This window comes from Epinephelus lanceolatus, chromosome 12 (assembly GCF_041903045.1).
Source record: "Epinephelus lanceolatus isolate andai-2023 chromosome 12, ASM4190304v1, whole genome shotgun sequence".
In the NCBI taxonomy this organism is placed as follows: domain Eukaryota; kingdom Metazoa; phylum Chordata; class Actinopteri; order Perciformes; family Serranidae; genus Epinephelus; species Epinephelus lanceolatus.
Window position 1 is genome coordinate 39,839,543 of NC_135745.1, and position 23,802 is coordinate 39,863,344.

The 23,802-nt window shown below is 41.2% G+C and overlaps 1 protein-coding gene across 4 annotated transcripts in view; it reads left to right on the top strand.

The window, feature by feature from the left end:
* Positions 1-23,802, top strand: part of greb1l (GREB1 like retinoic acid receptor coactivator) — a 51,284-nt gene that overhangs the window by 2,099 nt on the left and 25,383 nt on the right. For 3 of the 4 annotated variants that reach the window (XM_078173418.1, XM_033650945.2, XM_033650947.2), the window contains exon 2: positions 22,547-22,658. The gene's annotated coding sequence lies outside the window, so the exon portion shown is untranslated. Of the gene's footprint in view, positions 1-17,828; positions 18,032-22,546; positions 22,659-23,802 lie in introns of those variants that run through there. The other variant, XM_033650946.2, reaches the window with a different exon arrangement.

Genomic DNA, 23,802 nt, shown 5'->3' on the forward strand with positions numbered 1-23,802 from the left:
TAAGGCAATTTTCACCAGGGTAACAGATTGACATATTTTCCCTCATTATTCCCCCACTATCAAGACTCCTCTTTTGCTGTTAACGCCTTGTGTCTGCTCAGTTAGCCCTCAGCGTTTCTGCTGATTTTCAGGAGAGAAGAAAGAAGACGCATGCTCATTTGAAACCCAGCATTTTCCCCTCATATACTCTCTAATTATCGCTCTCTGTTATGACACACTAGCGTGTGATAGATCACTTAGATTTGCATTCGGTGTCATAACATAAAGGCATACATAACAATTGATTACCAATCCAGTCAGTAACAAAGAGGTCTCAGTTTCTGCTGTGGCTTCAGAGACGTATCATCTTAAATATTAATCAATGAAGCAAAATCATTCACATGAAACACCCTCACGGATCATTCGCAGGACCGATTTAGATCGCAAAAACACCACTGGGACTGGTCAGCAATCGGGCAGATGCTTCTCTTGATCCTTTCAGAGGAACTCCTGAGTGGCTGTGGGCTTCTCTGATCCTGAGTACAGATGGTACAAGGGACTAAATCCCAGCTTCAGAGATCAGTGCTATTGTTTCTCACTTTTTTAAGCGCAGTGTGACAAGACCTAGAAAACAGGTGGTCCTTAAAATACTGGTCATTTATCAAACTGCTGAGGCACAAGTCAGGACCATTTTGGAAAAGAAAATGTTCCTTGTGCCACTTGCTTATGTCGACACGGAGAGATGATTCAGTCATTAAAACACACTCTGTGATCGTGATCACATCGAGTGGTGGCAGATCTGGTTCAGATCTTATAAAAAGTAGCTGTGCAGTTGTGTAAAAATACTCCATTACAAGCCCGTATTCAAAATCCTATTTACAAGTATTATCAGCGAAATGTGCTTGAAATATCAAAGTAAAAGTATGCATTATGTAAGTGTTATATTGTTGGGGTAATATGGAGAAAATCAAATCACCAAATAGCTTGATATTGATATTGCAGTGATATTATAGGATGGCATATTGGTGCTTTAACAAAATATTTACACAATGAGATTTTTGATAAATAATCATCAGTGATGTGGATATAGTGACAGAAAATTACATCGCTTTACTGTATTGCAGCCTTAAAAATTAGGAAGACAACACTTACGATATCAGGATATCCCAAATCAAAGACAAAGCAGTCTTGTATTAATACAATATCAGTATATATTGCCCTATTATATACTGTATATATATCATATTATTGAACTCTTTTTATGGTTAAATTGTCTTTAATGTTGTATCTGTTGGGAGTGAAGCTAATGCTAACTGTTTTATACAGTGTTGTGTTTAATCTGTGTTATAAAGATTTTATATTTTGTGTGTAAAATATTAAGCTGCAAAGTATCTGTAGCTGTCAAATAAATATAGTGGATTAGAAGTATGACGTAGCATCAAATGGAAATTGGAATAGGAAATTATAAGTAGGGCTGGGATCAAATTTCACAATAGTTTTGACCAAATACGTCGATATCGATATGTGACAATATTGTAGCTTAGGCTATTGGTGCTTTTGTAAATTATTTACACAGTTAATTTTTTAATAAGTAATCACCAGTAACGTGGATATAATGACTAAGTTGATAAAGGTAAAAACCGAACAGATATTACTGTAACACAGCCTTTAAAATGAGGAAAACACAATATATCCGAAATCTAAGATGATATCTAGTCTCTTTTTTTTTTTTTTTAATTTAGATGTTTATTGATCAGGGACAAATGCATTAAACATTATTTCATATAAAATACAAAACAGATGTCATGCATACAAGTTTCTAGCTGAAGCTAATTCGCAACCCCTGTCCCTGGTTAGGCTTTTGCTATTAAAACAGAGTTTGTGTGCAAAGTTAAGAACAGTACAGAAACATTAATATACAAAACATATACACAAAGACAGAATCAGGACATAAACAATAAGCAAAAACACAAAACAATAAAGGGCAGTACGCTAAATGAGTACAATAATATATAAAATCAGTGTTCACAGGCTTGTTTCAGTTTCAGCCGTTGTTTTACTTTTATGTTAGAAGCCTTGAGCTCTGTCAATGTTTTAATTTCAGATGGTAATGTATTCCATAGTTTGGTACCTATTATTACTGAAAAGGATGACTGTCCGAATGTTGTCCTGCGTTTCGCTGTTCTACACTTACTGCTTGTTGCACTCCTAGGTCTAATTCCACTGTTATGTTTATTTACCAGTCGGCAGAGCATTTCTGGGGCAAGGTTGTTCACACACTTGAAAATCAGTTTTAAAAATGAGAGGCCTAGAAATCACAATATTGTGGAAATATTGATGTATCTTAATGTATTATCTGCTCTTATGTACTATTGAGTTAATGTACTTTGTGCCATTCACAGTAATAGAGATCCAGTTTACACCGAACTGGATTATACGTTATGTTTCTGAGCAGGGTGTCTGAATCGCTTTAGTAGTAACAGTGTCTAACATATAAATCTGAATTATTCCGTGGCTGCTCAGAATCTGTATAGAATAGATTATAATTGGCTAATCACTCCAGTGAGGTCATCAACTGTTTTATGGTTGTTGCCAGAAATACAAGAGCATCTCCGTGTTGATCCGCACAGCCAAATGTGTTCCGCATGGATGCCAGTAAACTTTTAACCTGTCCTTTTTTTATTGAGGGCCAAGAATGTCAGGAACATGGTGTTCACTGGTGTTTGCTTTTATATAATAGAGAAACAAATATTCACAAACTGTTATGGGAGTATCGGGGTTTTATGTTTTTCTTTCTGTAACAGGGAGTCATATCGACACGTGGTTAATGTATACTCAAGGGCAGTAATGCGAATAGTCTCCAGTTGAGAGGGTTTATTGAACCATTCATTTAACCAAAATCACGATATTAGATTCATATCATGTTTTGCCTCGTCTTCATCAACGATATCTTAGGAGGTGGTCATTTTGGATTTCAGTGATCCAATCGTTGTTAAAAAATGCAGTATGAGAGAGGAGGGAGGGAAAGCACAGATAAGGTCTGCAGGGGAGGCTGAGGAGGGGAAGAGATGGGAGAAGAGGTTAAAACAGATGTGGGGGTGATGAGGAGTGAAACAAGGCAGCTGGATGCAGACAGCAGCTGATATACATGGCAACATTGTTTTATTCCTCACACTTGTGGCTGGGCTGTCCAGTGAATGGACACATAGTTTGGTCAGAGTGTGCGCAGAGTGGAGCATGATGTGACCCAAACTGTATGTACTGTAAGAAGGTGCATGACACAGTCGACAATTGGATCATTAAAGCCAATCTCACAAAGGCCTGTGCCCCTCCCCCGGCTGAAAGGAGATGTCAAAGGTCTGTGACCTCTTCCATTTATGTGCATTGATCCCTCTGGTGGGGGAGGGGCTGCCTTCTCAAGCCCTCCGCCATCAGCTGTTACATCTTAGTTTCACCTGCAGGAAGCTGAACAGTTATTTTGTATTGTTTTTATTTCCCTCCCTTTAAAGTTAGCTTTGTAGCTGTGGTCAAACGCCATACAACACTTTATTAACTATTTAGGTTATTTTGGATAAAACAAGTGATTTGAATAGGTCCAATGAGCATGTTTTTCCCCCCAGCTTTTGATATGTTATAGACTATTGAGAAAATAGTAAAATGAGTTCCACAATCCAGCGCACAAAGTAAATGAACCAGCTAGTCGTAGTTGGAAAAAAGCAAAAAATTAGATGTAGATATCAGTGCTGTAAGTCAAGGAACATCTTTCAAAAAACATTAAAGGAATACTCCACCCCTCAAATGAGCATTTGTATATCAATTACTTACCCCATGTTATGTTGAATTCGTGAGGACAACTTTGTCTTTCTCACATGCCTCTGTGGTGAACGAAGAATCCAAAAACGGAAAAAATTCTTAATGAATTGATGTCTTAGGGGTCCACGTTTCACAACAGCAAAACTATATCAAAACAAACTAAAACAAATGTTACACACTCTGATGCAACAAGTGTGGTATAATCCGAGTCTTATTTATCCAGCCGTATGCTTAGTACCTCCCAAACACAAACATTTTCACTAAAACCTTAATATTTGAAACACTACCTCATAAACACTCTCCCGCAGACGAGTTGCACGCCTGTGATGTTTATGCAGAAGGGTTTAAAATTGTAACATTGCATGTGTTTGGAAGGTACTGAGAATAAATAAGACTTGGATTATTCTGCACACGCTGCGCGAGAGTTTGTGAACAGATGTTTTGATATGGTTTTGCTGTTGTCAAGAATTTTCTCTGTTTTTGGATTCTTCGTTCACCGTGGAGTTTTCTTCCCAAATTCAATGTATCACAGAGTGAGTTATTGATATACAAATGGTCATCGGGGGCCTGAAAATTTTCACACAGCATTTTGCCTCCTCTTTGTTTTGACTTACTGGCTGTAGTTATTTTAAATGTCATGGTGCGTGCTAATTAGTATGAAGTATTGACTCATGGTTGATAAGGAAGCTGGGGTAAAGTGTATTTGATCAATACAGATGTACAGTACATTTCAAAGAACAAACACTTTAAACATGAAATCGAATTGACCTCTTTTTTTTTTACCTTAAAAACCTACAACACATTTAAGATCAGACGTTTGTGTTCAACACACATCTTGCTCAGTGGAGGCCCATACTTTCTAAAGACGCTGCAGCAATACATTAATCAATAAGTAAAAGCTAGAGCAAACATCTCATCCCTAATTGTCTGACCATGAATTTGTGCTGTTGGTTGTGAGCCTACTTCGCACCTCTGTGTTTATGGCCTGTTTAGGAGTGAAGGGGAAAGGGAAAGGTTGTGACGATGAAATTCCTCTAAGACAAGAAAATGGCCTTCTTTCTCACAGCCTTAGAGTGTGGGTTTCAGTGATGGGTGAAAGGAACTAAGAGTCAGGAAGGTGGGACATGCAGTATGTAGGAGTGCAGCCAAAAAGACTGGCCTGAACATCCTGCTCTTTGTTGCAAGGGAGGCTTGGGATAATAGCTGTGTGTGTGTGTGTGTGTGTGTGTGTGTGTGTGTGTGTGTGTGTGTGTGCGCGCATTTATACAAAAGTAGAACACGACCTGAGTAGATTCAACTTCCTGTTGTCCTGTCTTTTATCTCTGATTCGGACATGTATGGCAGCCTCTTATCTGCCACTGCTGTATTGTCTGATAAACTAACCGACTGACTCACTGAACCCATTCCCTAGTTCCTTTATGCCTTCTGTCTCTATAACACAACAATACTTATTCCTACTCATACAACTACTCTGATGGCACTGTTACAAAGTATTTTGTATTTTGTAAAGGCAGCAACATACAGACCTGAAACAGTTGTAGGTGGCTCCAAAGCTCTGTTTCTCTGTAGTCCCAGGCCCAGATCAAAGTCGAAATAGCTCCCTGACAGAAATGGATGGAACTTATCTGCCTCCAAGTCGTTCGTCGGGAAGCGTGTCCGGAGCAAAGTCAAAAGGTCGCCATTAAGCGGGGGCGTTTGTGTGTGTGGGTGTATTTGCAGGGGAGTGATGGCATGTCAAGGTGAAGGAGGAATGTCAGTCTTTTGTTCCCTGAGTTGAATTCTTGCATTTGCAGCCCTAATAAACAAATGAAGTTAATGTCCCTGACACCTGAGCCCTTTCATCTTGCATCGCATCACAGCAGGATCGTGGCATGAAGTGTTTATCTCATGTCTACAGTGTTCCTCCTTTTTTTTTCATTATTATTATTTTTAGATCAATAATGTCTTGGATTTCTGTGGGCTCTGTTACATCAGTGTAAGCTCATGAGGAGCAAGGTGTGCATGCAGCTCAGCGGAGAGCTCTCTGTAATAATATATCTTTATTCTTGCCACTGAAACCTGGAAAGTCTCCAACTGACAATCTCTTCTGGCACAGCACTGGAGGAAGAGAACAGTTCGTTCTCACAGGGTGTACCTAACCCCCTCCCCCCCCTCCAACACCTCCAACCCCTCCAGCACACAGATGCCAACCAGAACCTGCAGCCAGACATGACTTCTCATAGCTTACACGTTCTTTTTAAAGAGTACAGTGTGTGCTGTGCCACAGGTTAAATCATAGTGCAACAGTCTGATGGAGTTCATGTTTTTACAGGTTGGGTTTAATTGTTTGGGCCTTGGCTACAAGTGTCAGGATTGTTTTTGCAAAGGTATACAATGTTTAATTCATCAGCATACTGGGTTTCTGTTTATTTATTAACATGGCAATTTAGACACATCGGTGATCATGCTGTGCATTTACTATCATACTCTCATTGTGCTTTAATGCATGCCAGCTGCAGCCCCTCTCATTTCTAGAAAGCCTGCCAAAAATAATATGAATGAGACAACCTGTGGTATACTGAGATTGGAAACAGGGAAGATACAGGAAATAACCAAATATTTACCCTATGCATAATGTGTGGTACCCTTGCCTTTCTCTCCCGCCCCTTTTGAGTTCTTTTAAACTTTATATGTGCAAATTCTAACCTCACCTTCATAAATTTTAGCACTCAAGTCTGTATTCTTATTTCAGCCTCGTAAAATGTTCCTTCCCATTGGTGATTAGGGTAATAAATGTAAGATTTTATTGTAGGTCTATCTGATACACGTGGTAGAATATGACTCATCCTGCAGTGAGGTGCGTCTCAATGTTGTTGTTGTGAAGGGACAGGACGTGCGCTAACAGCTAACAGCTACAAACACCCAGGCTTGTAGATTTCTGTCATCACCACAGCAGCATCATTGCCTTTTCCCTGTATTGACTCCATATCTCCCTGCCCACAAACACACACAAATGCACAAACACCATCACAGGGCATTCACTCTCTCTCCCTCTCCCTCCCTCCTCGTATTGAAACACAAGGTCAGCGAGTGTTGATGCAGCCAGGGTTTGTGGGGGAGAGGGCTGTCTGCAGCAGCAGAAGGCTTTTCCATAGGCTGTCACAGATTGTCCAAGGCTACGGTGACCAAGACCCAGCGCTGTGCTGCGAGGACTCAGTGTTCCTCTGTGGAGGTCATTCTATCTCTCTGTCTTTTCAATCTCTCTGTGTGCACATTTGCAACCCAAGCTGAACATGGAAAAGTATCGGAAATGCAGAATTCTTCATTGATTTTCTCTGTAGATCTGTGCACTGCCTTGCTGATAAAATCAATAGCATTAAAACACGGATTAGCATTTTTCATCAAACTAATTCAGTGAAACCAGTTTTGTTACATGTCAATAGAGGGCCCCAGGATGACGTTTTTCCTGTAGGTTGACATAGAAGTTAGAGTTGCGTAGCATCGTCAAAAAGCCATTGGCATTTTGGATTATTGCCAAAAATAAGCTCTGTGGAATGAACACCACTTTCATGATTGAAGGCTAAATGCAATCACCAGAAGTAAAAAGCTAATGTTAGGCTGTAAACAAACCATACTAGGGTCAAACGCAATGACGTTCTGTAGTCTCATTTAGCCACTTGTTAGCAACCAGCCAAACTTCGACACCCCAGCCAACATTTGTATGTGGGGCCCATATTGTCCACAGGTTCCATGTTGGCCCCATATGGGTATGTTAGTGCTACCTGGGTACCAAGTGGATATGGGTCCAAAATGGGCATCTTAGCTGGGGCCCACTTGGATAACCCACCCATGTGGGCAATTGGAACGGGACCAATATGGAACCCATGGACAATCCCATTGGGGGCCCATTTTTCAGCTCACTTACCCACATGGGACTCACATACAAATGTTGGCTGGGACATAGAAGCTTCAAAGTTCTCTGTTTTAAAATGAAACGGTAACATCGATTAAGCTTGTGTTTACCACAGACCTTATTTCAGGCATCGAAACAAAAACCCATTGGCTCTGAGACGAGGGAATCATGAGTGGTAAAATGCTAACTCATTTCCGGGTTTGATGGCTCATTCCTGGGGCACTCTGTTTAAGCCTTGACCTAGAAGATGAAAGAGGGATGTGTGTGTGTGAGAGACCTGTTGACATACAGTATTAGGGCTCAGCGAACATGTTTAAATGGCCTCCGCTGCTATTACCAGACATAAAACATACTTCAGTTTCAGAGAAGAGAGAATGGCAAGCACTGGGTCTGTGGATGAAACACAAACTATGCTAGGCAGGAGATGGGCATCCAGCATACGACTGTGTAATATAGAGAGAAAATGAAGAAGAACCGAGTATATGGCTGGACCATGCATGAAACCCTAGAGGGCTTTTGATTTGGAACAGGAAGCGACGGTATTCACTCAGTCACGGACTCTCGACTATAGCACTGGCTACGCTTTTGCAATCCAAGCCAAAAAACTGTATGTAAATACTTGTTAAAATGAAGAGAAATACACTTAGGCACACTCACAACCCACCGATTAAGCTCCTATTTTCTCGTTATAACACAAGAAGGAAGTGTGCATCTACTGCTAGCTCACCTAGCACTAAGGAGCCAGCTAACTTTACAGCTTAGCTGAGGAGGTTGCCATTAATGTTTACATCTCACGCTGTCATGAGCCTCTTGTCCATGAGTAGATGCACACTTCCTTCTGCACAGTGATATGGTTGGTGCGTGTATTTCAGTAGAAAGAAAATGGTTCCTATGAAAATGCTCTCAGCAAGGTCTGTGGATTATTTTGAGTAACTGGGTCATGATTTCTATAAAGAGACATTGCTGTTGAGTTTTTTAAATGTATGTTTTTGGCGCTCTGAGCACCACAAGCTGATGCCATATAGTTCCATTATAGACATCTCTACAGCAGGTATCTCCAACACTTGGCAACTCACACCTAAACAATCTAGACTGATAAATAGCAGGTAAGAGGACAAACATGCACTTAGGATTTTGGGGTGAACTATCCATTTAAGCTAATGAGTGAAGGTGGGTGTGTTAACTGTCTTGCTAAGCTAGGATTGATAAAAGAAAGGTTATTACTCACAGCCCAGACCAATTGGAGAGTGCTTCCCCTTTGAAATCAGGGTTAGGAAAATATCTGGTTTGGACGAAGTCAGTCTGTGCTTAGCATGAACGATATTACTTGCAAAGAAGAGAAATACCCATGCTTTAGAGCATGACTGATAAGTAGGAACATTTTGAAATTTGCTTTTTCAAATGGCCCACTTATCATGTAACTTCAGCATCCTGGCTGTTTTAAGGACCACAGCTGAAGAAAAAAGAGGAAATTAATTTGAAATTGAAACATTCTTTTATTCAACATTTCTATCACTTTGCACCTGAGTGTGCTGTTAATTGTTATTTCCGGCCGGTACACCACATTGTCCAAGGTTCCCTGTCTTAACTGTCACATCTGCCACTTGGTGAAGTATTTCATCTCATCAGAGGGATCAGTGCAAGATGAAGTGCACCAGGCCTGAATAGGTTTACTGTCACTTTTTCTCATCAGCACAGTTTGTGTGGGGGGTCAAGCCCTCGACAAAGGCTGGCTCTGCTTCCATTGTGTCATTAAGACAAAAAAAAGAGAGCCCTGCTGATGTCGTGGCTCTTGCTGCAGTAAGGAGGACTGATGGGATTTAAGTGTGTGTCCTGTCACCGAGGGCAACCTGGTGCTTATTAATCCGGAGGGTGGGGGGTAATGGAGGAGATGTGGTAAGAGAGGGAGGGGGTTAACGGGGGTGGGGTGCTGCTGATGCAGCAGTGTCGCCTGAGGTCAGGAAGAGCGACATGATGGATACAGCTGATCGCCCGGTAAGGAAGTTTTGAGGGAAAGGGGAGGGGGCGCCTTCGTCGGGACATTGAGAAGCCTCTTTGTCACGGTGTCACTCAAATGGATTCAAGGTGGCTGGGACTTTTTTCCAGGAAGGAAAAGAAAGGAGAGGTCTTATTGTGAGAGGTGGGTCTCTCTCTGGACGCCTGATAAACACAACAGACCTCTTTCTTATGTCCTCTCCGTGAGTGCTCAGTGCTCCAGCGTGGCTAAATTCAGTTAGTGTGTCAGCTCTGTGAAGGTTCAAGGAAGAACTCTGAGTGAGTCGGGTGTCTTTTGTATCCGTGCCTTTCATGTGTTTTCCTTTATTGTAAAAAAGGTTTAAAGTATCAAAAATGTTAAGTGAAGCTCTTTAAACAAAAACAAGTGACGTCTTCATCCTAACGTGTCTTGAACATGTCTAATGAGTAGAGCAGGGTTCAAACAATGGCTGTTTTCATCACTGATTAATCTGTCAGTTATTTTCTCAGTTAATGAGCTAATGATCTATAAAATGACAGAGGACAGTGAACATTTCCTAACGCTTATTATCACAGAAGGCAACACATTTGAAAAGCTAAAAGAAGCTATTATCGAAATAGTTGTCACTTTGATTCATTTTAATTCATTTAATTGATTACTAGACTAATTGTTTTGTTTTAGGGTACTCTTAGTATAAAAGGTATAAAAAAGAGTATAAAAAAGTAATCATACTCATGGTCTTCCTCAGCTTTTCTTTCAAAGAAATTTCAATCTTTCCTTACGACTAAATTACATCGTTTATTTTCTAAGAAAAATTTGAAATGATCAGGTAGGGGTGTGAAATATCATCTTGTTCACGATAATACCGGTATAATTTTTAACATCATGAAAAATTTATATTGTGATACTCGCGATATTTCGACTTGTTGACATATTGACATCATACTGTTACCCACGGCAACAACAAGCATGACTCCACGGTGGTTCCAAAAATGGTCGCAGCTTCAGTAGTGTGGAATAAACTGTGGCGTCCTGAATGTTTTACTTCTCAGACTTTTTTTAGTGACTTAACGCTCAGAGGGAACTCATTCAGCGGCTCCTCTGGCAGCAGCACAGCGTCTCTTGCTGTGCGCACATGGGAGTCGGTTTCGTCAAGTGATTCTGTCATAAACTTTTGGTAACGTAAACCTGCGTGACGCTTGCAGCTCAACAAAAAATAGTGGTATCATAACAGCCTGTCACAGGTTACAGCGTGATGATTAGAGGAGAAATGGCAGAACATAAAGGTCCAGGTGGAAAAATAAACAAAATTATTTAGGATTTTACTAAAAGAAGGAAATCAGCTGTTGATTTATATTTATAGATCCCAGGGCACATTTTTTGTATTTGGGAGCTGTTTAAATGTGTAATTTGTGGTAGATTTTATTTAGTTGTACTATTAATATTGTAACAGAATCTGAATCTCATTCTGAGTTACTGTTGTTGTTCACAAACTAAAGAAATGAGAGATCATTTTTGTTTAGTTTTTACTGAATATTTGAAGCCAAACTGTAAAACTATATCTTTTATTTTGTTGCGATTATTTTGTTTTTTAAATTAATACTAAAAATTTTTTTTGCTAATTTGTCATATCGTCAAGAATATCGTTCTCGCAAAAATACCCTGAAATATCCTGATATTATATCAGGGCCGTATTGCCCACCCCTATTACCAGGATTACAATCATAAAATACCATCAACTATGAACCATAAAATAAAGTGAAGAGAGTAACATGCAGTTAAAGTTAATCAGTGTATCTTGAGTTATTAGTCACACATAAAGCTTTGGTATTCGTACCACAACTCAGGTGTCGTATTGGCACACATCTTGAAAATAGTCAAACAATATGAAACCCTCACACAGTTTTTGAAAGGTTACTTACTAGACACCATCATCTCTTAAATCCCCCATGATCATCCTGCCCTCAGCAGCCTCAGTGTGACTGAGGTGATGTGGAGGCAGGCTGCAGTGCAGCCCCTGGAAACAGAACCTGACCCCTTTGCTCGTTCTGTCATCTGATAAGAGCCAATGTTTTGATAGTGTTGGTCCTCTCAACGTGATCCATGGCTCTCCTTTTACACCCCATAACAAACAGGGCTGTCTAAACAACAGTTTATGGCCAGGACAAGGCCTGGTCAACCATCATCAAAGATCTACTCTGGGATGAGCCATTAGGTGAGGACCAGATGTTAGAAGAAGCTGAGGTGATGGTAGAGGATCGATTTCTACCTCAGAGAATAAAATGCTTCATGTGAGTTCATATATGATAAGTTTAATTTGATCTTTTTTAAGATATATGAGGTTAGGGGGTGATTTTTGTAGTCTAAGAATAAAAATGTACATCTTTAGAGAATGCATTATGATCAGTTAAAATCCAGCATCTGCTCTTGTTTTTAAGTTCTTTTCTCTTTCCGTCCTCATGCCCTTTACCATTGACCGCCGTTTGACCGCTGCTGCTGACAGCTTTACAGTATGAAATAGAACTCATTGTTGTCTTATTCAATATGGCTTCGCTGAATAAGTCCATAAATGCATTAGGGTCCTGTGTCTCTCCCTGTTGTTCCGACTTAGGTGAACTGACGTTCAACCCGGCAGTGTTGTAAAATGCAGATTGGGTTCACTGACAGGCCTTCCATTTTATTACACAGTCATGAGCGGCGTTGTAAACCGTCACTCGTCCTTCACTTTCATTCACTTATTCTATCGGAGATAACGGCTGTGAGACCTGACCTTTCTGCTCACTGGTCACATTATCAAAGAGCTCAGACTTGTTGGAATTTTTTTGTTACATTCTTTAACATGTGTAAAAGGTAAAAATATGGGTTTCGATATTTATGGGCAAGATGCCTAAAAATCAGTGTAGATTACATTTTTATTTTTTAGCAAACGATAAAATCGAGAGAAAATTAGAAACGTGATTGCTAAATAAATAATCACAGCTCTCAGAGGTTGTATTAAATAATAAAAAGATTTATGTTTTAACTCCAGTCTCATTGTGTTGGTCAGCTGTGTCCACAACTTTTGGGCATTCGACTGAGTTGAGCTGAAACAATTATTTTATTAGTGCATCAGTCGACTACGGAAGCGTATTGCATTCACTTGACAAATGAAAAAAAATCTGTTTTATTGAGTAATTTTGTTTCTGTTTTTCGTGGTATTTTTTGTTTTGTTTTTCGGGGTAATTTTTTCTGTTTTTCTGAGTATTTTTTTCTGAGTTAAGAGAGCAATAGAACAACAGACGCTTTTATTCCTTTCTTGAGGGCTCGATATAATAGAAGCAAACATGACCCACTTGTTTAGTTTAATCCAGTTTTACTTTGTTTTGGGTCATGTGTTCAACTGATTCTGGAGAAACACTGCCATGTCCAGCAGATCTGAATGGGCTTTTCGTCTGAACAACCGGAAAGTCTTAAGGTGCCTGCGTAAAGTCGACTAACTAATGATAACACCATCTATATGACTTAAAGACAAGAGTGTCTCCCAGTGTCTCAAACCCAAAACAAAGTAAAACTGGATTAAACTAAACAAGTGGGTCATGTTTGCTTCCATTATATCGAGCTCTCAAGAAAGGAATGAAAGCGTCTGTTGTTCTATTGCTCTCTTAACTCAGAAAAAAATACTCAGAAAAACAGAAAAAATTACCCCGAAAAACAAAACAAAAAAAACACAAATTTATGAAAATTATTATCAAAAAAGGAAAATAATTAGTTGCAGCCCTGTTTTTGAGTATAAAAAGAAGTTTTAGGGTTTTTTTTGTTGTCTTCATGATTCAAACACTTCGGCTGCACTTAAAGGTCAGTTGAAAGTATATATATGTCTCATCTGTATTCATTAAAATGTATATACCATTAGATGATTGGCATGTATTGGTAGCTCTGCACAATAAATAGAAATATTATGTAAATCACAATATGGCCAATTGCAATGTGCAAGTTAAAATGTGCCACAACATACCATTAAAGGTGATGTATTGTGGTGCTACAAAGATGCCCCGGCCTACAAACCATATTGCAGACATAAGGGAACATTTGTTCAGCAGGCAGACCCAGGCAAAAGTCACATTTTAATTTTTCTATTTTTTTATTTTTCAGAGAAAATGAAGTGCAAAAATTACCATTCCCAGTAAAATCATGACTCATATCGTAATCACAGTATCTGTCACAATAATCCTAATATCTTTTTCTTTTTTTTTGCATGTCATGTAGGCCTACTTGTTTGACTTGTTTGACAGGTTGTAGTGGTGGAATATCAGTTACAGTATTTACCGTAGTTTTACTGTAAACTAAAGCGTTTGCCGTGTTACCCCTGAGTTGGTTACGTTTAACAAGGTTTGTTTACATTTGTGCTGCGTCAGTTATCTGTTTGGTGGACCCGTGCCATTAAATGATTCTGGCCTTTGCCCGTGGCTCAGATTTAGTTTAAGGTTAAAAGCCTTGCCCTTAAACTCATCCGCCAGGCCAGAGTGTGTGGCAAGGTCACCACTCCAATCAACTCCTGTTAACACAAAGGCTGCTTGTCCCCCTAATGAATTAGCACTACAGTCCCTCAGCGAGTCACTACACCGCCCTCCAGCCCCTCGCAGGCCAACCCCAGCACTGCTGCCCTTTCACACGCACCCCCTAGCCCCTAATTTTGAAATGAGTTTTATAACTGGACAGTAAACTTCCAGTGGCTTAATGATGATGACTTCTTCATCTGCCCAAATGCTCCTTTTGTCCACCCCTCCTCAGTCCCTGTACCCTGCCCCCGTTCCCTCTGGTCACACCAGGCCTTAAACCCTGGTTCACCCCACTTTATAGTTCCACAGATAATCCCCTAGAACACACACACATGCACACATGCACGTGCATGCACACATACACCCTGGGGCTATTATCTCCACTGAGCCCTGCTCTGTCTCCTTCTCCCTCTCTTTCTCTCTGTTGCTGCCGACTTCAGCAATGGCATTCAGCTGGAATGTTTGCCTTTGTTTGTGTGGCCCACTGGAAAGCCATGAATGACCTTAGCTCATCTGCTATCCTCACTAGCACTGATTTGCACTTCAGGGCCCAGCAGGCAGTCCCATGGAGCAGGGGTGAGGTGGTTTCGAAGAAGCTTGTGGGGCTTTTATAAGGAAATGAGAGCCGCGGACTGCCACCCGGATAGTAAACAGCAGTGCGAGTCTTAGCACCTTTGGTGTCAGGTAGCGCACGTGAAGCGGGTAGGAGAGGGGATTCTGCTGCGGGAATTTTCACATGCTGGCAGTTTTGTTTTCTCGATTTGTTTTTTGACAGTTGAGCTGCAGGATCGTTTTCTTATTATAAGAGTCAGATGTGTTACTTAGCACCTTGGTTGCTGTACTTCCTCCCCACCTGATACTCATCTCTCATCTCTTGATTTGTCGGTTGTCGTCCACAGAGAGCTATCAGAGCCTCAACCTGCTATGTTCTAATCAATAGAAGAGCTAGGTTAGACCTGTAGGTGGGTTTTTTACTCCAAACAACTGTCTAGAGTTGCTGAGTCAGCGAACACAAAGCCGTGGCGTTCCTCCGAGAATCCTACCCCCTCCGTATTCAAGAGTCCCAGATCTCCCAGAACCCCCCGCAGCTGATCATGTGACTCGTCTTTCCTCAGGTGGTGGTAGGGATACTTCCCCTTTGTCAGGGACTTTAGCGGGAGCTCAATGCAGCGATGAAGGATGGGCTCAGGGGCGGGCAAGCTTTCAATCCACACTCTTTTGTCTTTTTGCACGGTGTCCTTTGAGGCCAAAGAAAATGCTGGGTTTACTCATTATCTCCGTTCTAAATGGGCCATTTAAGACAGGCCACGTCAAAGTCAGGGGCTTAGACATAAATCACACTGACAGCTCTTTTCCCCCAGTTGAACTTGTGGCTACGCTGCTTTCAAATGGATCATTGTAGAGGTTTCACTTTTGTCACACCTGATAACTACAGTTAATTTACAATATCTTGACCGTGCCAATCCGAGGCACTCCTGAGACCCACTGATATGTCCCCATGTGTGGTCTAAACCAGCAATAGCCGGACACATTTCACAGTCAAACTCAAGCCCAATGTTTAGACAAATGTGGCTGATGGAGAGAAATGAGTGCATGAAAGCCCCGTAAGGACTAATGGACGCCCTGATTGGCCCGTGAGGTGGTTTACAGCAGCCATCGCACTGACTGCGCCCCAATATAACCATTGGAGAGGAGGTGAGAAGAGCTGCACGTGGCTTGATTAAAACAACTGTTGACTGTGTGTCTGTGGTAATGAACTGGAACACCAGTCACACGGCTCAGTGAAGCGAGACACCTGGGCAAGAGAGGGAGAATTTATGACAACAAAAACATAACCAGGGTTTATTGTAATCATCCATTACTATTGTTTATCTGTGTTTAACTCTTTGTTTGCCTTTTCTGTTAAAGTTCATCTAAAAACCCAGTTCGGAGACAGTGTTGCATTCACATTGTTCGTTCTCTCAACTTTATAAAAGCAATTTCATGAATTAAATCGATTCATCCGAGGGGTAATATTAGTATGAAAGAGAGACCTAAAAATGCCTCCTCATGGGAAATGGCGAGTGCATCGTCCCCGCCATCAAGTAGATGAGAGTTTACTCAGACCTACTGTTTACCTGACAAATTCTTGCTGACTTTACTTGGCATTAATTAGTCGGCAGGAAAACAGACGGACAGGAGTCTTAGGGTCTCAGCAGAGGCAGATGGACGCTCACATAGAGTCTTGGTTTTTTGCCGTTTATAAAGATGCGTTTCCTGTCCACTGTCGCACTAGGTGCTTGCTCTTGGTGGGAATTCGTTTGAATTGTTGGGTCTCTGTTAATAAATCAAGTATGATCTAGACTTAAAGTGTCTTGAGATAACTTTTGCTATGATTCTGCACTGTATTAATACAGTTAACTTGAGTTAGGGCGCATTGCTGTGACTTTCCATGTGTCAGGAGGCCACGGTAAATTATTGAGTTACGTTCGATACAAAATTTAAGCAACCTTGAGTAGAAAAGGTTGAAGATTTAAAATGTTTTTATTAAAACTGGATTATGAATCCTAAATATAGTGTCAAAATACAATATTTTTTTATGAGGACTCAGGAAGAGTGATTTAATTGGTCTCATATTGTGAAGTAAGTTTAATATTTTGCTCAGATGTTGAAGATAACTTCAGCTGCATACATTTGGATCGTTCTGGTGGCCATAGGTGTAGATTTCAGGGGGACGCGGGGGACACGCCTCCCTCAATATGTAGAACATGCATTTGTTGCGCCCAGTAAAAAAAATTAAGCAGCAGAGGACTTTACAAAATTAAGACATTGCCACCATAAATCGATACATAAAAGGCAAAGCAAGGCACACATATATCCTGCACAATGTTAAAATGAAACCTACGTCCTTGTTGGAGCCCCCCCTCCATTTAGTAACATCATGATAAGGTACTAGCCCTGATCACCAGACTGTGATGATACAGAATCCCTAACATCTGCCAGAGCCTGTTGATTTGCGGTGCATTTCCGTTTATTTATTTTGACCAGATGAGCCCCTGGTATTTATAGCGGGAGTAAAACCCCAGTGTGGGGTCAATCTCGGGCACAAAATGCTCAAGCTGACCTGACATTCTTGTTCCCATTTTGCTGGGGACGGATTCTCCTGTCTGCTGAATTGGCCCCCAATAAAAAAGTCAGCAAGAGACTGAACCGAGCGTGAGAGCAAAAGTTTGATTTAAAGATTCACCCTCCCCACCCCCACCCCTCACCCCCTTTTTTCCACCCCGAAAACGAAAACTTCCACCTGACACGGTGTCAGCGCCTTGGCGTGCTGGGGGTCACGCGTGGCAGGGCGCCGCGGCTGTGTGGCAGCGGGGAAATGCTGGATCTTCTTCTTTGTTTCCCCCCACATCTCCGCAGGCCTCCAAGAGCATCTGTCACCACAGGGGGTCAGCAGGGCCATGATGAATGAGCCCCCGGTGGATTCCCTCCCTCCTTGGCAAATGGCACAGGACAGAGGAGGGCATAGGGGACTTAGGGGGAGGGGTCTGTGTGTATGTGTGTGTGTGTTTGTTTGCATGTGAGGGAGAGAGAAAGAGGGAGGGTTTCTGCTGCTCTGAGGGAAGGAGTGGGATTCCCATTTCTCTCCATAGAGTATCATGACAAAGGTGACTTGAGACATACCAGAGAAGAGTGAAACTCCATATGCTGCCTGGATATCAACAAATTCTTTCCCTGAGGATTTATGATCTAAAATGGACTTCATATGAGAGAAAAGCTGCCTTTACATTTGGGATTTACTGCATTTGATTTTGGATTTAAAGAGTTTATCCGCTGGTCGAGCAGTCATGGAAGGTACAGGAGCTTTCTTTTTCTTACTGCTTGCTGTTTGTCGCGTGTGGCTCTGACGTAGCATTAATGAGATGGGCTTTTAGCACCTAATTTAGAGAACATGAAGAGATGTTTGTCTTTTTTTTCCCTCCCCTCTTCATTTCTCACCCCATCCCCCTTTCTCTCATGTCTGATGGGCAGTGTCTCCTCACCACAGCTTTTCTGATGTTAACAGTGTGCTGAGCTCTCTCCCGCATTTCAACCTTAAACATTAATGTATAACAATGAGGTGAAAACACTTTAGATATTTATCAAATTTTCATTAACATTTTATCTCCAGGGATTTTCATGACTTTCAATGCAGCCACTACATCCTGGATTAGCTCATTTTGACTTGCAGATTTTTAATGCCTCAAGTTTAACTGTATGGACAGTTTCAACATCTTCCTACTTCTGTTTTTCAAATATTTACATGGAATGTAGAAAAACAGGAGAGGGATTTCCTCACATTCATTTGGAAAAGTCTTGGCTTTGACTTGCAGGATCTGCTGAGTCAGAATCTGATGAAACCAGGTCAAGAGGGGAAATAACTTTAATCCTGCCTCTCGCTCTCTATTGTAAACACTGTAATGTAATTATGCAGCTGAGGGAGAAACGAAAGGAGGCAGAAAGAAAAGTTAAATATTTGAAAAAATGTTTAGGATAAATATCTGTCATGAGGATTGATTTACAACATGTGATTGTTGATTCTCCTCTTACTTGCAACATCCACATTCACTTTTCATTTATTTCAAATGAACCAGTTGTGCTTTTTAGAAAATGTACTGAGAAAGCTTTAGGCTTACATCATTTTTGAAAACTGTTTTCAATGTAAAAACAAGGGCGTAGCTTTTGTTTCAACATTTGGAGGGGATACATGTGACACAGACGGTTTAGGGATCATCTGCCACAAAGTTGGAGTGTAAAACACTTGGTTTTTGCATTCTGGTGAATTTTTATGTGCTAATTTTTGCCTTTGCTGCATCAATTAATAATGTAAATGTCATTAATTATGTCAGAATAAAACATTGAGGATGACTTGTCCACTGCGTCCCCTCAAAAACAATGCCTATGATGTAAGCACAGATGACTGTTTATGCAATTTCATGGTTGCATTTGTACTAAAATGTGTTTTAAAAATTCAATAGATTAAATAAAAAATTTGATTTTTCTTTACTGCAGCATTATCACAATCTCAGCTTCTCCTTTCTTTATGCATTTTTGTACAGTGTACATTACACATAACCATAGCCGTACATGATGAATAACATATGCTGGGTGTGTATGCACATGCAGTTGCACTTGCATTTCAAAGTGCCTGTTTAGTTAGGCCTGTGTGTGTGTGTGTGAGTGTGCGTGTGTGTTCAAGCAAAGCCTTGGCTCCAGCCTTTCTCCAAACCAAGCCAGCGTGTCGGCCTATACATTCCCTCAAATGTCATTACTGGAAAAACAGGATCTGATTAAGCACCTCGGGCCGGGCTCGTGTTGATGTCTAGATTTACGGCTCCTTCACCTTCATCTCGGGAGCCATCTGCGTCTCCTTCTGTGTCTTCTACCCCTTCGCGACGAGATAAGCATCAAAATATTTCAAGACTCTGCTCCTTGGGTAATTAGCAGAGATTTTTGTGAGAACACCAGGAGGAGGGTAAAGCATGAACTTGTGTCAGGATAGTACATCTAACACGATCAATGCTACGTTAAATTCAGACGTGATTTTTGTCTATTTTAAACAAAAATTTCAGTGAGCGATTCAGTCGCCCAGGAGGTAGAGGAGTGCAGGTTTCTGTCAGTCATATTGACGTTTTTACCTCTTTGCCTTGATTAGCTGTATCAAGCTGGCTAATCATTGACAAAATAGGTTACACTGTGGTCAGTAAATGCAAGTTGAACCAGCTTATGTACATTTGCCTTCTGGAGGACTTGGACCCCAGGTCAACCTCTTATAGTGTCGCACGACACAGTCATAAGTGATGATGCGGCAGATTGTGACTTTTGAGGGGAACTTTGCTTATGCTATATCAGGTCCTGAGTGACTAAACAATACTTTGTCAAAGGGTCAAAGTAACTGCCAGATCCATTCAGAGGAGACTGAGTGTGTGTGTGTAGTGAGCGCGGCTACAAACTAAAACACCCAATTGTGTTTGATCAAAATAGCCCCAGGGCTGCAGTGTCACATAACGCGTTTCTAGCCATGCAGTAGTGAGTACATATGGTTTGAGTCGCTGTCAATGTTTGAGTGGCTGTAAGTGCACCCATTCATTCTGTGAATGCTCTCAGTCTTTGGACCGTGAAGACCTGGAGTGCCAGACTTTCTGGAGCAGGCGTGTTTCAGTAAACAGTGCTTGGCTTTCCATGCTTTTGTACATTATCTCAACGCTGATTTTTATCTGGAGAAATAAAACTTAAGCATACATACATGAGATATGCTGCTGCAAATTTGTGGCTTTACATCATATTTTGAGAGTGTCTCAATGAGGCTGATGTCTTGAGAATTTCTGTAATGTGAAAATGCAGTGGGAACAAGTAGAATTTGACTATCAAGCTCATGTTTATATTAATGTCTGGGGAAAAAAAAGTCTTTATGAGTCAGCCAGAAGTCCATTCATTTCTATGAGAACCTCTGTGATCTCTGATGTGTTTGATTCCTTTTGTCTATTTTTTCTCCGCTGCAGAATTTGCCTGAAGTACGTTGAAAAGATTTAACTTTGCGGCACATTTCGGAAAGACCTTTTACACAAATTAGACTGATTAATGTAAAGCCGCTTTCCCATTGCACAAAAAATCTCACCTGCTAACATCTGGCTTTTGTATGTAATGGGAAAGGTTCACCGGTCACATGACTTTGCAGTAGTCATGGGTATTTATCGGCTCCAGCTTCCATCTGCAGTGATGGAAATACAGCACCCGGGTGGACATGCTAATTTTAGCCGCTTTACCACGTGCATCCACAAAATACTCTCCATCGCCATCTAAGCAGCGCTCAAACATCGTACCAAATGAGTTTGCATTGAGTTTCAAAGAGCGACTGAATAAATAAGAGATTTTAAAAAGTAGCCTTACTACTGTAAAAATGGTTTACTGTTTACTAACCTGTCCATGATGTCGAATGTGCCATGAGCCATGTAGATGGCTCCAGCCTACTGGCAATGGGAAGCGAGTCTATAGCCGGTTTAGCAGTTTTACCCGCATTTAAAGCATGCAAACACAGAGTTTGGTGGAAAAGGGATATAATACAGCTCTAGTTATACATTTTTTACAAGTGAAAAGTTTGATGGCATGTTTAGCTAGCTAACATTGGTAGCACAGAGTGCATAGTGGATCATAACTAGGGCTGTTTCAAACACCATTTTTGGGCTTCAAATCTTCAGTGAGAAACCCCTACAAATATCCGAAGCTTCGCCGAAGCTCAGCCGAGGGGAAGCAACACAAGCTATCATAAACTTTGCGTCTAATGACAGATGAGGACTTCAGGAATTTTCCTTTTTATTGAAGTGAAAACGTCTACAAAATGTGCAGTAATGACATCAAATGAATTGCTGCCACGCCCCATAAAAACAAATTGGCTCATATGTAGGCCTATAGACAACTGAGTGAATACATTGACTGTAACCTATGTTAGTGTTGAATAATGTTGGATTACCATTTATGTCATGGGCTATTTGAGAACTTTTGGGTAATGCATAAGTTAAAAAAAGAAACCCAAAGCATTCAAATACTGATTTGAATGTTCATTACCATGGCAACGATCCTAATCATACGGTTACGACTTTTAACATAACATTTCACAAAACTGTCTGCACACCTGACAGGCTAACCTCCTCACGTATTTGTCACTATGCAATATTGGTCCTGTCTTTGTCTCCATGCTGCTTCATGCACATATTCCACAAGACTGGATGGTGAAAAACACTCAAAATGAACTTTTCTGCCAGTTCTTCAGTGGCATTTTTATCCATTTGTGAGGAGATGCATTTCCTTGCGTTGAACACTTGGGGCATACCCCATATACTATACGGATATCTGGACACGAAACAAAACTGTGTGGAAACGATGCATTAAAACGAATCTGACACTGAATTACTCTTTATGAGGAGTGTTTGATTTTGTTTTTTATTTTAGCCATAAATTTGTTGTTCAAAATTGGAAGCTGTTTACTGAATATTTATTGACTTGAGATGAACACAATCATCAGATGTATAATACTGGCTCCTTAGAGAAAACCTAACTCCAGTATGCTACAGCAGTGGCTCTCAACCAGGGGTCCAGGATCCCCAGGGGTCATTGGGGGAATTCCAGGGGCTTCCCAGACAGATGGGATATAGTTTATAGTTTTATTTCTGTGAGTCATAAGAGTCACTATTCTTTTTTCAAATTAGGGGTCCTGGACATAAGAAGTTGAGAACCACTGTGCCACAGCATATCTCTCAGGATATATAAAATGTGTTGTTGTATCATTTACAGGCAGTTTTTCACATTAAAGATCTGTCTGCTCTCCCCCAGGTCTTGAAGCACTGAGTGAAAAGTCTTTGCTGACAGTTCCTGCAGAGTGGTAGAGATCCAGCATGTAGCAGAGGCAAACAGGTCCCTTCACGCCTGGGAACAATCCGACAACGTAAGTCACCTTGTTTTTATTTCACTGCTCATCTATTGGAGATTGCCTGTGCTCCCATATTTTCTCTGTCTCTGGTCCTCCCAAATCCACTGAGTGAAGATTATACTTACTTTGACCCGGGGTCACATTCACACAATCTGTTGATGCCACCCAGGAGCCGAGGAGTGGCCTTGACTGACCATCTGACCGACTGAGAGGCAGTTTTAAGTCACTACTGGGTGACATGAACTCCCCCCTTTTCAGCCTTTAGTCTTCACACATTAACCTGCGTCTCACCAGTAGAGTCCACTCATTATGTTTGACCAACCATCAAACAGACTGCAGCCACTGACTCACCTGAAATCCCCCCCCCCGACTACAACTGACCTTAGCAACCATCTGAGTCACACCTCGGAAACATCCGTAAAGCGACCTCTGCCACAGTCACGCTTTGTTTTAAGTTGCGCAGGTGATAAAAGGTCATTCTCTATGTTCACCTCCGGCCTGCGCAAGGTTAATGACAAATCTGTCCGCTGAGGCTCGAGGGTCAGCCAGCCAAAGAGGCCTCTGGAGTCTCCTTTGACTTCACAATCCAACAGGCAGCGGCTGCTTGAAACTGCCCTCAGGCACTCATTTCTCCATTCTGTCTTTTTCCCACCCCCTCTGTCTTTGTCTCTGTGCAGCCACCTTCCTACATCAGTTAAGCAAGAAATACTGTAGCTTCATTCTGTTAAGCTGCTTATCTCTTTGACAGCACAGTCAGGCACTGTTAATCCTGTCTTTTGTCTGGGTTGGTCAGATTCCTCTCCAGGAAGGTTGTTAGGTAAACATGGGGTCTGGAACCTGTCCAGGCGTGGGCTAAAGGAGACCTGGGAGGAGAAGGCAGCTCCAACTTTGTTCCCACCCTGCCCAGTATTGACAAAATAAAAAGGTTCATGGTTTCTGTCTGGCCAAAAGGCACTCTGTATCAGGTAGATATTGATTCTCTGACTGACACGTTCAGTGTGTGGTACAGACAAACAACATAGAAATCATTGATCTGATTGCTAGGAAAGAAAAAGACAGGACCTCACATAGGGAGCTTGGGTGGACATTATTCACTGCTTTCTGACAGGAGAAAAAATGACTGATTAATTAAGAAAATAATCACAAGATAATCAATAGT